The following is a 9,483-nucleotide window of genomic DNA, read 5'->3' as shown; positions in this document are numbered from 1 at the left end:
CGGACTGACGGAAAATTGAGAATATGAGTTTACATAAAAATATCAAGTTTATTGAAACTAAGCGTAGCAAAAAAAATCATTAAACCATTAAAAAGAATAAAAACTCGAAAACAAAAACATTAAGATACAAAACTGAGTATGACAGTAAAATAAGATAACATAGGCCTACATAAAACAAAAGGACTAAAGAATACCCACCTAAAACAGACGCATGCATACACATTCTCTCTCTCTCTCTGAGGAAGGCAGCAGAATCGCTGTCGAAAACTATTTTGAATTTTAGTATCATTGACATTATTGTGGTTATAATTTTTTCCATTTATTGCAACTCACCACTGAGTTGATTATTCTGCATTACATTACATATCATTAGTATCGTCACTAATTTTATCGCTAATGCTACATATTGATTAGGCTATTGACGAATTTCAATTCACACCCTCGCCCTCCAACACCTAGGCCAACACTGCTCGAGAGGACAGTGTGACCTGTGGCGCTACGCCCAGTCCCATCGCCCTTACGTGCGAGCTGGCTACATAATGCAGCCAGCTAGTAGGGTGCTAATCCCCCTACTAGCAAAATAAGAACTGCTGAGCAACCCGCAGTTCCTCATATTGTTTATTTTTTTATTATTTTTTTTTTTTTACAAAAAGAGAATGGTGATAATTTTTAAACGATTATTGATAATCTATACCTAATTTCTCCTATTCATGTATATAACAATACTATTCTAAATTTTGTGCATATATATATATATATATATATATATATATATATATATATATATATATATATATATATATATATTCATATATTATGAAATCTATAGGGGGTGCTGCAGTTCCACAATGCCTACTGACGAGCCGCCACTACTAATATGTATTTACAAATGTGACATTGTTTTATAATATTGTTTCAATGTTTGTAATCCATAATCATTCCAAAGTCTATCATGAAAATATATTGGGGAAGAAATGGAAATCCACTCCTCTCACTTTTCTAGGACCATTTATTTCGTACAGTTACATATTGCTCTAATTTTTAAAATAGTTCATGTAACAATAAAGCTAAAGAGAAAGCCCAAATTAACACAAATTCACCCGAAATAGGCCCTTGGTTTACACTGGCGCATAGTATATATGTGCACATATCTTCAGTAGCTGACCTGTTGTTATTTTCCTTTTATTATAGTCCTCCCACTGTTTCATGAAACGCCCTTGTAGCTCCTTGACCTGTTTTCTCTGATGTCTCTTTAATTTGCCCTCTTTGATTCGGTATTTCCTTTGCCTCTAAGTATAATAAAGATATGAGTTGCGAGGTTACTTTTTTTGGCTTTGTTGTTCAGCTTATGATCCCACCCCTTCCACATCGTTGTTTGTCCTAATACTGCGCCCAGACACTCACCATTTCTCCATTTTCCACACCTGACCCAGCAACCACCTTAGGTAAACATAATCCATAAACTCTGACCCAATGAAACCCACCTTCCCTGAAAGTTCACCAAAGGTTTCCCCTGATATTATTGCTATTAATATAATATTATATGTATGGGTCCGAATCACCCAAAGCAAAGGTCCGAAACAGCTGAGCAAATGGTCCGAATTAGCCTAAGCAATTGTCCGAGTGAGCCTAGTAAATGGTCCGAATCAGCCAAGACTTAGGTCCGAATCAGCCACGGTCCGAAGAAGCCTGCATCCCTTATTTAATGGGAGGTGTAATATATTATCAACAACAGTCACATTTTAATATTTGTCAATACGCAAAACCAGTTGGGTTTTGCTCATGGCCGTTGATACAAGGAAGCATAACTTTTCGGGCATTGGTTTAACGAGAGAAATGTAAATTTCGTGTCTTTTTTTCAGTCTCATCTTCATTCAGACTTTATATTTTCATCTCGTCAGTTCAATTCCAGTTAAGTCAGTTCAATTTCCCTTCGGCTGCCCAATTCAGTTCCTGTGGGTATCCTCTCCCAAATCGTGACTATTCTCGTTTCCTTTCAGAATACCTAATTCTATAGCATAGATGTGAGGCCGCGCAAGGCTGGCATTACGGAACGGTACGGTACGGTTGATATTTAGCCTGTGTGTACGATACGGAATTACGGTACGATAATTTAACCAAAGTACGGTACGGTACAGTTCAGGTACGGAAAAAATGGACAAATTCCGTACCGTACCTTACCTTAGGCTTGGATACATCACTTAGCAATTACTGCTAATGCATATTTGGCCTCTATGAATGTTGAGGAATTTTTTTCAGTTATAGTACGATAAAGGTACGGAATTACGGTACGGTATCATTACCGCACTGTACGATACAGAAAAATGATTGAGGGTACGCTATAAAATTACGGTACGGTATTTTAGCCAGGTACGAAGTACGGAAAAACATTCCGTAACGTACCGTACTATCAGCCTTGCACGGTAGAGGGTTAAAAAAGTCGTAAAATCTTTGAAAATATAGAATTTTTTTTTTTTACTTACGAGGTTTTCCTTTTAAGCGTTTAAAACAGGTTAAACTATATATATATATATATATATATATATATATATATATATATATATATATATATATATATATATATGTTTACATAAGCATATTTAAAACAGGTTTGTCAATGTTTTTTTATATGTTGAAAGTTTTGAACAGTTGTGGTGAGACTAAAATATAAACCAATAAAAATATTTTTTTACCAAAGGTTTTCTTAGATATATAAGTGTTTAAAATAGCTTGGGGCTATCTATACATATATATATATATATATATATATATATATATATATATATATATATATATATATATATATATTTAAATAAAAATTAACATACATTTTTTAGTTAAAGGCTTGGCCAGTTAGTTTAAATAAAAACCAATATTTTTTTGCCTTCCTAGCATGGTCGATTTCAACAAAAACCAACATACATTTTTGACTTGGGAGGCTTCCCAAGGCGAGTGATTAAAACTTTGTAATTACTAAGTGAACTATTTCTCAAGTACCTTAGGCTAGGTTAGGTTAGTACATTTGTCACAAGAATTAATGCAGGTTGGTTAGGCCTATCCTGGGTCATGGCATGTGCTTTTTATAATAAGTATTTTCTTTTCAGCAACTGCTGTCGAATCATTATATTCAATATTTGTAGATTATTTTCTGAATTTAGAATAATTGTTTATTTTCATTTATTTAGGAGGAAACTGTTTTAGATCTGTGTGTGATTTCGTTAAACTTATTGGTTGATTAATACCTTTCAGTTTAAATTATTTTTCCGCCTTAGGTCATGTAATGTGAATAAGCACTTGAAAATTGGAAATATGCCTATTATTATTATTATTATTATTATTATTATTTTTTTTTTTTTTTTGCTCTATCACAGTCCTCCAATTCGACTGGGTGGTATTTATAGTGTGGGGTTCCGGGTTGCATCCTGCCTCCTTAGGAGTCCATCACTTTTCTTACTATGTGTGCCGTTTCTAGGATCACACTCTTCTGCATGAGTCCTGGAGCTACTTCAGCGTCTAGTTTTTCTAGATTCCTTTTCAGGGATCTTGGGATCGTGCCTAGTGCTCCTATGATTATGGGTACGATTTCCACTGGCATATCCCATATCCTTCTTATTTCTATTTTCAGATCTTGATACTTATCCATTTTTTCCCTCTCTTTCTCTTCAACTCTGGTGTCCCATGGTATTGCGACATCAGTGAGTGATACTTTCTTCTTGACTTTGTCAATCAACGTCACGTCTGGTCTGTTTGCATGTATCACCCTATCCGTCCTGATACCATAGTCCCAGAGGATCTTTGCGTGATCGTTTTCTATCACTCCCTCAGGTTGGTGCTCTTACCTCTTATTACTGCATGGTAGCTGATGTTTCTTGCACAGGCTCCAGTGGAGGGCTTTTGCTACTGAATCATGCCTCTTTTTGTACTGGTTCTGTGCAAGTGCCGGGCATTCGCTTGCTATGTGGTTTATGGTTTCATTTTTCGTATTGCACTTCCTACATATGGGAGAGATGTTATTTCCGTCTATCGTTCTTTGAACATATCTGGTTCTTAGGGCCTGATCTTGTGCCGCTGTTATCATTCCTTCAGTTTCCTTCTTTAGCTCTCCCCTCTGTAGCCTTTGCCATGTGTCATCGCTGGCTAATTCTTTAGTCTGTCTCATGTATTGTCCGTGCATTGGTTTGTTGTGCCAGTCCTCTGTTCTGTCTGTCATTCTCCTGTCTCTGTATATTTCTGGGTCTTCATCTACTTTTATTAGTCCTTCTTCCATGCACTCTTTAGCCACTCGTCTTCACTGGTTTTCAGATATTGCCCCAGTGCTCTGTTCTCGGTGTTGACGCAGTCCTCTATACTTAGTAGTCCTCTCCCTCCTTCCTTTCGTGTTATGTATAGTCTGTCCGTTTTTGCTCTTGGGTGTAGTGCTTTGTGTATTGTCATATGTTTCCTGGTTTTCTGATCTGTGCTGCGGAGTTCTGCCTTCGTCCATTCCACTATTCCTGCGCTGTATCTGATTACTGGCACTGCCCATGTGTTTATGGCTTTTATCATATTTCCGGCGTTGAGTTTTGACTTGAGTATCGCCTTGAGTCTCTGCATATATTCTTTCCTGATCGTGTCCTTAATCTCTTGGTGTTTTATATCCCCTCCTTCCATTATTCCCAGGTATTTGTATCCTGTCTCATCTATGTGTTTGATGTTGCTCCCATCTGGTAGCTTTATCCCTTCAGTTCTCGTTACTTTGCCTTTTTGTATGTTGACTAAGGCGCATTTTTCTATTCCAAACTCCATCCTGATGTCCCCAGATACAATCCTTACAGTCTGGATTAGGGTATCTATTTCCTTGATGCTCTTACCATACAGCTTGATGTCGTCCATGAACATCAGATGGTTGATTCTGTGGCCTCTTTTCTTGAGTTGGTACCCGGCATCCATCTTCTGTAGTACTTTTGTCATGGGAATCATGGCTACTACGAAGAGTAGTGGGGACAGTGAGTCGCCCTGGAAGATCCCTCTCCTGATATTAACCTCTGCTAGTCTTATTCCAGAGCTTGTAAGTATTGTATTCCAGTTGCGCATTGTATTTTTGAGGAAGCTGATGGTATTTTCCTCTGCCCCATATATTTTCAGGCATTCTATTAGCCATGTGTGTGGTATCATGTCGAAGGCTTTCTTATAGTCTATCCATGCCATGCTTAGGTTGGTTTTCCTTCTCCTACTGTTCTTCATTACCATTTTGTCTATCAGGAGCTGGTCTTTTGTGCCCCTACACTTCCTTCTGCAGCCTTTCTGTTGGTGGGGGATGGTGTTTGTCTCCTCCAGGTAGTTGTATAGCCTTTCACTGATGATACCTGTTAGTAACTTCCACATTATTGGTAGGCAGGTGATAGGCCTGTAGTTACTGGCTATATTTCCCTTACTCTTGTCTTTTTGTACTAAGGATGTTCTTCCTGTGGTCATCCATTTGGGTGCATGGTGATTTGAGATACAATGCTGGAGTTGTTCTGCTATTCGTGGGTGTAGGGCCTTGAAGTTTTTGAGCCAGTATCCATGGACTTCATTGGGACCTGGGGCTTTCCAGTTTGGCATTTTCTTTAGTTGGTGTCTAACTGTGTCTGTCGTGATCTCTGTGAATCTTTGTTTTATTCTCCCTGTTTCTTCTTCCTTGACTTCCTGGAGCCATGTTGCATGTTTGTTGTGTGATACCGGATTACTCCATATGTTTTCCCAGAGTCTCTTACTTGGTTCGGCTTCAGGAATTTCTGGGTGGTTGTCTTCCCCTCTTAGTTGGCTGTATAGTCTTTTCTGGTTGGTTCCGAATAGTTTGTTCTGTTGGTATCCTTATTCCTGTTCATGTACCGTTGGATCTTATGTGCTTTGGCCTTAAGCCTCTATTTTACATCTTCTATTGTGTTGTTTAGTCCCCTCTCTTGTACTTTGTATTTCTCGTTGAGTTCCTCCCTTGTTTTCTTGCTTCTTAGCCTTTTTTCTGCCATCTCTTTCAGTTTACTCAAGTCAGATCTCATCACCATGATTTGCTTTTCCAGGCGCCTTTTCCAAGGAGGTTGCTGTTTTGGTTTCCGTGGGTTGGTTGTGCTGGTGGTGTTGGTGTTCGAATCCCCATCAGTTCTGCTACTAATCTTGCTCCTGCATATACCAAGTTATTTGTTTCTGTGATACTGGTGGTGTGTATTATGCCCATTATTTCATTGACCTCACTTGTTTTCTCCCTTAATTTCTTGGTGTTGTAGGCTTTCATGGAGGGGATCTTTGTTCTCTCTGTATCTGGCTCCATCCATTGTCTAATCTTTTCTACCCATTCCGTCCTCTCTGTTACTTCGTTGGTGTTTCTTCGCGTGTCGTTGTTTGATACCTCATCCTCCCTGTCGTCTTCTGTGGCATCGTCTCTCAGTTTGTCTTCGTGTAATTCGTTGTCGTGTGACATTTCCCTTTCCAGTTCTTCTCTTTCTGTTGGGGAGAGCCAGTTGTTTTTCTTTATGTTCCTTACTTGGTCTGCCAGCCTCTGCTCTGTTTGGGGGGTGTTATTCCTCTCATTCCAGATGTTGACCAATCTTCTTCTATATCCTCTCTCTGTCGGGTTGCTTCTGATGTAGCATCTCCATATTTCCTTATTTTCTTCTCTTGTCCATTATTATTATTATTATTATTATTATTATTATTATTATTATTATTATTATTATTATTATTATTATTATTATTATTATTATTTACAGGAAAAAATGGTGAAGACCATTATTATTATTATTTGGTGGAACTAAGTTAGAATTCGCAATTTTTTATTTCCCCTGAACACTATAAACCTCCTTGTTTGCAGGATGTTGCTGTCTGTAACAGTAGGAACGTCGACGTCTTCCAGTCAAGAAAGTGTTTCACAACTCAGTGCAAGGTGACTCATCGGCCACCTGACCTCCTGCCACAGTGCAGTGCTGTGCCCTTGAGTCGTTACTGTGTCCGCTGACTTAAGTATGCAGGTAAGGGTTGAATCTTTTATGGGTTTATGGGTTTTTCTTTCAGGATGTCAGTGACATGGTCCGCCAATCTCCATTACCAACAAACCCTTGCCTGATATCCTAATTTATCATTGTTTTCTATATCCTATTCGACTGGGTGGTACTTATAGTGTGGGGCTCCGGGTTGCATCCTGCTTCCTTAGGAGTCCATAATTTTTCTCATTATGTATACTGTTTCTAACAGCAAACTCTTCTGCATAAGTCCTGGAACTACTTCGGCTGTAGTTTTTCCAGATTCTTTTCCAGGGATCTTGGGATCGTGCCTAGTGTTCCTATGATTATGGGCAGTTTCCACTGGCATTATCCTTCTTATTTCTGTTTTCAGGTCTTGATAATTATCAATTTTAACTCCTTTCTCATTTACTGTGGTGTCCCATGGGGCTGCAACATCAATGAGTGATAATTTATTTATTTCTTGAATTAGTCAGTCAGCATCCAGTCCTGGTCTATTGGGACTTATCACCGCATCTGTTCTGATTCCATAGTCCCAGAGGATCTTTGCCTGATCCGCTGTCTAATTTTTCTCCACTATGGTCTACTGTTTCGAAACAGCAAAAACTCTTCTGCATTTAAGTCCTGGAAGAACTTGTACGTTCGGCGTGTTAGCTTATTTTTTCCAGATTTCTTTTCCAGGGACTTTGGGATCGTGCCTAGTTGTTCCTATGATTTATGGGGCAGCTTTTCCACTGGCATTATCCTTCTTTATTTCTGTTTTTCAATGGTCTTGATTAAATTATCAATTTTAAACTACCTTTCTCATTTACTGTGGTTGTCCCATGGGTGACTGCAACATTCGGAATGTTAATAATCTTTAATTATTTCTTGAATTTGTCTGTCAGCATCCAGTCCTGGTCTATTGGCACTTATCACCGCATCTGTTCTGATTCCATAGTCCCAGAGGATCTTTGCCTGATCGCTGTCTAACATACACAAAGGTTGGTGTTTGTACCACTTACTGCAATGTAGCTGGTGTTTCTTACACAGGCTCCAGAATATAGCTTCTGGTACTGAATTGAAGGTGGTTTGTGTTTTTTTTTTTTTTTGTACTGGTTCTGTGCAAATGCCGGAACATTTGCTTGCTATGTGGTTATGTGGTTTGTGGTCTCGTTTTTTATATTGCACTTCCTGCATATGGGTGATATATTCCCATCTATTGTTCTGTGGACATCTGGCGTTGAGGGCCTGAACTTGTGCCGCTGTTAGCATTCTGTGTGTTTTCTTTTTTATTTCTCCCCTCTAGCCATTGCCATGTTTCATCGCTGGCCAGTTCTTTAGTCTGTCTCATGTACTGTCCGTGCAGTGGTTTGTTGTGCTATTCCTCCGTCTGTTTGTCGTTCTCCTGTGTCTATATTTCTGGGTCTTCGCCTGCTTTTATCAGTCCTTCATCCCATGCACTCCTTAGCCACTCGTCTTCACTGGTTTCCAGATATTGTTATGTATAGCCTTTGTATTTGCTCTTGTGTGTAGTGCTTTTTGTATTGTCATGTGTTCCCTAGTTTAATGATCTATGCTGCGGAGTTCAGCCTTCGTCCACTTGTCTCTGCATATATTCTTTCCTGATCGTGGCCTTCATCTCTTGGCGTTTTGTATCCTCTCCTTCTATTATTCCCAGATATTTGTATCCTGTCCCATCTATGTGTTTGATGCTATTCCCATTTGTTAGCTCTATCCCTTCAATCCCTGTCACTGTGCCTTTTTGTATGTTGACCTAAGCACATTTTTCTATTCCAAACTCCATCCTGATGTCCCCAGATAATATTCTTACAGTCTAGATTAGGGTATCTGTTTCCTTGATGCTCTTACCATACAGCTTGATGTCGTCCATGAACATCAGTTTGGATAATTATGTTGCCTTCTTTCTTGAGTTGGTACCCAGCATCCATCTTCTGCAGTACTTTTGCCATGGGAATCATGGCTACTACAAAAAGTAGTGGGGACAATGAGGTGCCTTGAAAAATCAGTCTCCTAATGTTAACCTCTGCTAGTCTTATCCCAGAGCTTACTATATTCTAGTTGCCTATTGTATTTTTTAGGAAGCTGCTGGTGTTTTCCCTGCCCCATATATTTTCAGGCATTGTATTGGCTACGTGTGCTATCATGTCGAAGGCTTTCTTATAGTCGATCCATGCCATGCTTAGGTTGGTTTTCCTTCTCTTACTATTCTTAACCATTTTGTCTATAAAAAGCTGGTAGTTTGTGCCCCTGCACTTCCTTGTGCAGCCTTTCCGATGGTGGAGGATGGTGTTTGTATCTTTTCTATCAGTACTAAGGATGTTCTCCCAGTGGTTATCCAGTTTTTGAGCCAGTATCCAGATAGTCATTTTCATTACCTGGTGTCTGTGTCTGTCGTGATCTCTGTGAATCTTTTTGTATCATTCTCCCCATTTCTTCTGCCTTGCCTTCCAGGAGCCATGATGCACGTTTGTTGTGTGATACCAAATTGCTCCATATGTTTTCC

The sequence above is a fragment of the Macrobrachium nipponense genome, chromosome 25 (assembly GCF_015104395.2).
Source record: "Macrobrachium nipponense isolate FS-2020 chromosome 25, ASM1510439v2, whole genome shotgun sequence".
Lineage (NCBI taxonomy): Eukaryota > Metazoa > Arthropoda > Malacostraca > Decapoda > Palaemonidae > Macrobrachium > Macrobrachium nipponense.
Note: the sequence above shows the minus strand (reverse complement) of the source record.